Here is a 6,000-nt window from a genome sequence, read left to right as displayed (position 1 = left end):
ATGGGAATGTACTTCTTGGTGCATTTGAGTATAATGGAAAGAGATGAATATTTTTTTTTAAATCATAATTATTTTGCATTTATATCAAACGTTGCATTCAATGATCTCAAAGCACTTAACAGATGGAGATTGATACAATGATGCCTTTTTGGAATCTTAGCATTTGCTTACATGAAATTGTATCTATAGCATCCCAGTATTTTACTGGCTGCAGTGCACAAGCCCTGAACACAGAATTCCAGTCATCCTGCAGGCACCTTCTCTCTGCCCAAGCAAAGGCACTCCGTGGTCACAGATGCCACAGAAAGAGCAAGCAGTCCTGCAGGCACACACCGGCTCTTCGCTAGGGCAGAGCTTTGTGCAGGGAAACTGCTCAGATGGTGCTGGGGAAACAGCCAGGCTTCGCTGTTACAGAAAGAACAGTAATACTCAGAAGATCCTGCCAAGCAGAAATTGTCCCTAAGTCCAGACATCATTTTAACCTCAAAGGGCTTTAGCACAGAGAGGCAGAATGCCCAATCCAATCTTATTTTCCATTCTTATACACAGACCTTCTTTTGTCACTGCCAACAGTGACCAAGAGGCAAGAGGGCTTCACACCCAGCCCCTGATAAGTCAACAAGGCGATGTGCTGTTGTTGGGACAATACAGTCATTGTCACTTAACAGCCTAAAAGAGCCCGGAGCTTGCCAGCCTCTGCTGCCACCTCTAGATTTGTCTTAGGTCCCTTCTTATGTTACAAACCTTCCTCTCACCTCCTGGCGAGAGCTAGCCTCTTCCAGAGGAGCAGAAACTCCAGCAGGTACTCATGCTTCACACAATGGGGCTGAAGGGAGTGGGTTGTGATGCAGCTGAGGCTCTGTGAGTCTCTGTCTTCATTAGAGAATGCAGATGGGAATGCTTGAATTCTTCACAAATGGCTGTCACAGCTTGGCTGAGTGATGCCTGGTGAGGGGGGTCGCTCTGACTTGGCAGTGAAGAGCTGTATTATACAGACCAGCTCTTCCCTCCCCACCCTCCACCACAGGCTTTTCTTCCAACTAATGGCTCCTTCAGCAAGTCCCTTCAATAGGTTGCTTGAAAGGCACAGCTCCACTGCAGAGGGAGGATGAGATCAAACAGGAGGGAGAGACAGGAAGGATGATAAGGAAGGCAGGTAGAGATCAGGAAGGAAAGGTGGAAGTATGAGAAACCAGGGTGCAGAAGCAGTGAGGGGGAGATAGAAGGAGTGATGGAAGGTTTATTTTCAAGTTGGTAATAGCATGGCTGCGAGCATACCTTCCTAAGTATGCCCAGAGACACTGGACTCTTCAGCCATAAGCAGAGAGGAAAGCAGAGGAGGGGGGCAGATGAGCAAGCTCTAGTCCCAGCAGCTGGACAAAGCGTACCTCCCAAAGACATTCTGTTCTTGATCTTGTAAGCGAGATGCCGATCACTCAGTGCTTTGGTTTCTCAAATGAGGACTCCCTTCACTCCTCCCCACCCTGGAAAGCTGTTCCTGCCCTCCTAGACCCCCAGCAGGAAAGGTGCCCAGGGGACTCCACTCCTTTGGGTGCCAGCAGTGTTTGGTGGGGAGCACAGCCAAGGCAGAGCAAATTCATGCCATTTTCTGTTCTCTGTCTGCAGGTTCATTTGCTCAGTAGAGCCTTGGCCATGTTTTAGCAGAGATGCCCAGGGTCCCTTTATCTTCCCTTTTTTTTTTTTTTTTTTTTTTTGGGCAGCCACTCAAGCAGCTAGCAGCAGAAACAACAGGAATTTCTTTTTTGTGTGTGTGGGCAAAATTAAATGAGGTTTGAACTCGCTGCTGGATCTGCACCAAATGAGCCCCCCGGGGCATAAGCTGTCAGGCAGTGAGGAGGGGCCGCCAGCACAGTGAGAGCTTTCCCTGCCAGAGCAGCACAAGCAGCACAGCCAGGAGATCGCCCCCGCTCCTCCAGATCCGTAGCTGCCAGAACGCTGCTCGCACTGCCTGCCACAGAACAGACTGATGAACCTCTCCTGCTGCCACCTCCACAAGTGCTGACAACGAGAGGCATGGGACATGCACCTCTGTATGCCTACAGATACAGGGATCTCCAGCCCACCCACTCCCCAGACTTCCAAAGGAACTTGAGTGTCCTCCAAAAAACACACTGGACTCAGGCCTCATTCATGACTTCTGCTTTAAGTGAGCTTCAGGACTATGAGGGTCTCCTTTGTCAGCTCCAGGAGGAATGCTCAGCATTGTTCAGCCACAGTTTGTCTTGCAAATGTGCTGGTAGTGGCTTCCAGGAGTCCAAGGCTCCCTCCTCTTGGCTGACTGCCCTGGGAAATCCAGTTCCTGGCTATCTCAGCAATCAACTGATCCCTTTCTATGCTGTGCTTTGAAATCTGCAGTGAATGAGAGATACTAAAAATGGATCTGCTCTGCAGATGTGACTGATGCTCCAGCAGGGTCATCCTGCTCTCTGTGTGTGCTCAGGACTTGCTTTTTTTAGCCCACTGTTTTCCCCTGCTACTGCACTTCCAATCCACGCACCCTTCTGCCAGGCCTGCCTAATATGAGCATGAAGATAATGAAAGCTGTTCCAATTCTTAAAAGCACTACTTGCCCACAGATTTGCTGTTTGAACCATCTCCAGCAGGTGCCACAACTTGCAGCTCCTGCCCTTTGCCAGCCACTCCTGGTCCAGCAGGCGGTTGAGCCTTACCTTTCCTCCTGCCCGCTCTTCTGGCTCCAGTTGAAGTGCAGAATGTCAAGACTAACACCCACAGTGCCAGGCTACCCATGTGCAGGTGAGGAGGAAAGGCAGGAGAAGCCCCCTACAAATAGGGCTGTTTCCCTAATGTTGTAGCTGGAGCACTTATGGACATGGGTTTAGCAATGGACTTAGCAGTGCTGAGTTAATGGTTGGACTTGATGATCTTAGAGGTCTTTTTCAAACTAAATGGTTCTCTGATTCTAACAGTCTGGACAGGCTGCATCAGCTTCTGCTGAAGACGCTTGCTTCTTAATCTCAGCCTCGTCACAGTGTCACAGCCGTGAGGTTGCTCAGTGGAGCAGCTGGCTGGGAGCTGTCTCCTCCTCCAACCTCCTGTGCTGGCTGCTGGCAGAGGGGCCTGAGATCTCCATCTCTGGGAGTGCTCACACAGGAATCAAAGACTGACCAAGTTGCCAGGCTTGGCTGGAAAAGGACCATGGTTTGCCAGTATCATTGCCTGGAGAAGCAGTGCCTCATTCCCCAGGCCCAGAGAAGGAAGGGGTGAGCAACACTGGGCTGAGCAACACCTGGCTGAGCCCTCTCTTGCCCACCTCCCCACCTCACAGCACAGTGCCACTACAGTGAGGCAAGCTAAATAGATTAGGGCTTTTCTTTCAGGCACATGCCACATTTCCAGGGCAGGAAGGCTGCAAGCCTCCTAGAAAGGACTACACATACATCTTAATGCAAAGCCGCTTAGGTCACCCTCCATGGGTTCTGAGGATCCTACCCTATTTCCAGGGGCATCTGTGGAAGAAGTTTTGTTGGAGAGAGCAGCACTTCGGAGAAGGAGAGAGGCAGAGAGAGAACTCATTAGGGGGGAAATATCAAAGCGGTGTGTATGCTAATGGAAGGATGAGGTGAGGAAAGACAGCATTCCAGAGTGGCAGGAAGGTCCCCTCCCTCCTCCTCCCTCGGGGGTTCATTACAGGCTGGTATTCGAAAAGGCACAGCCATCCGATCCGATGTCACCTCGCATATCAACAAATCCCTTCCCACGGGATCTTAGTTAATTTGCTTCCCATCTATTGATCCCTGTGGCAAGTTACCATTAGCGGCAGCTCCGCCTGCCTCTTCCTCCTCGCTCCGCTCCGCGCCGTGGAGGAAAGGGAGCGCCGGGCTCATTACTGGAGAGAGACATTTAGAGGCGACTGGAGATGAAAGGTGGCAAACTGCTCCCTGGGCCCACTCCCCATCAGAGACCCCCTCCTTATTTATAAGGCCGGCAGCAACCCCCTGATTAGCGAATGCTTTCAGGCTCCCTGTCCCCTGCACTCAGCATATTGATTAGCCTTTGTTCGCTGCTTTATGAACCCGTTCAGTAATGGGCTGGAAGCCTGTAAACGGCATTGGATTTCTTTTTTTGTCTGCCTGAATGAAGGAACCGCTGAGTGTTTACAAGGGGGAGAGTTACAGCCCTGCTGCCACTGGCAGCACACTTCACTGATGGCTGAGAGTGGGGTCACCCCTTCCCTACATCACATCCCTGTCCCGCTCCACCTTAGCGCCTCTTGGACAGGGAATGGTCTGCTAAGGGTAAAGAGGTGACAGACCAAGGAGATTTGGGTGGCTCCTGCCCTTGGTGCCTTACCCCACAACATGGTGTCTTCCAAGCTGCACCAGCCAGGGCTGTGGAGGGGACCAGGGAACACAACTTCCTCCCCAGGCACAGGTGACACCTTTCTGCTCTCCCTGTGTGGTCTTGCTCTGATGACTCTGCCCATTAGTGTCAGCTCTGCGGTGGCTCCTGTGGGATGCTCCTCCACCTCTTGCTCACTCATGCTCATGGCTCTCTGAAGTACCAGCAGCATCCCCACCCTCTGCTCCATCCCTGATCCTGGAAGGAAGAAGAAGTCACCAGTCCCCAGTGGGGGGCAAATGGACAGGTTACATAAGGCAGGTGATTTTCTAAGTAGCCAACAGAAGCAAAGCAGATACTACATGTGTGTAAGTGAGGGTCCCTCCAGTGCCACACATTACACTCCAGTAGGCATGGCATGAAAAGTTTACAGAGCCTTGCCACAAGCCATGGCAGATCAGACCCTCACAATTGATCCTTTTGCTGTCACTTAAAAAAAATGTGATTATTTCCCCACTCTGCAAGCCACTCCCCTTATTTTGTATGCTAACAGGATTTAGTGAAAAGGCAGATGGCTGGCATTCCCCCCAGGAGGAAAAGAGGCTGAATTGCCTGATATGTATTGCACATTCAGTTCTATTTGCTCAGCTGTAGATTTGCCTGTCCTGGACTGTACCAGGCCATCCATCCTCTAACTATCAGACACAGCCAGGACACTATTGCTTACTCCTAAAAATTTGATAAAACTGACTCTGAGCATTATGGCTCAAGGTGCTCCTTCCATTGTTTATACTCTCCAGACTCAGACTGCAGAACCTCCACTCTTTTCCTCAAAAGGAAGGAATCAAACCACAGTTTGATTTATGAAGCTGTAAGGTTTCTTATCAATGTCACTGAAGTGGCTATTTTAGGGTCATTTTGATTGCAGATTTTCTGGTTTGGAAATGTTGGAGTGTGTCTCACAGAGCTCACAGCAACCGCTGGTACAGGGAACCTCCCCTGGCCACAGATACATCTCTGTTGTTCGAGCCAGGAGTCATTCTTTCAGCAGAAAGTCAGTGCAGAGCTATTAGAGGCGCCTGAGCTGGCTATTGCGGCCAAACCGTCGCTTGTTCGGAGCTAATGTATTGCTTTTCCTTGCAATGCCCTGATGCATTGCTATTGCTTGCAGTCCCCTGAGACTTTCCAGGGAGCCACAAGCCTAAACTAACATTGCAGATGTGTTTTCTAGGTAGACTCTACTGCTACCTCATCCCTTTTTCAGAAGGCTGGAATGTAAAAGTAATAGGTTTGATGCAGAGTTCTTGGCACAGTGAAGCAATAATACAACCAGGACTCTCCAGCCTCCATGTTTCTAGGAAAGCGGAAATTGTACCATTTAAAGTGAAAAAGGTTCAGGATTTATAGCACTTTGGGATATGACTTGGGACTCTTGTCTGTGAGACCAGTGAAATATTCCAGGGTGTGAAAGACATGGGAACAGAATCCCTGCTAGCCAGCACAGCTCCACCTCCTAATCTGGAGTCTTTTCTAGTGCAACATGCCCCAGTTTGGCTGAATTCTGTTTGGTCCAAGTATTCACTGGAAATCTTCTGCCTTCCAGGCATCAGAGACCTTCACCCTCATACATTTTTCTCAAATGCTGCAGGACAGCATGTGGCAAAGAGCAGAAATCCCACC

The sequence above is a fragment of the Vidua chalybeata genome, chromosome 3 (genome assembly GCF_026979565.1).
Source record: "Vidua chalybeata isolate OUT-0048 chromosome 3, bVidCha1 merged haplotype, whole genome shotgun sequence".
Lineage (NCBI taxonomy): Eukaryota > Metazoa > Chordata > Aves > Passeriformes > Viduidae > Vidua > Vidua chalybeata.
Note: the sequence above shows the minus strand (reverse complement) of the source record.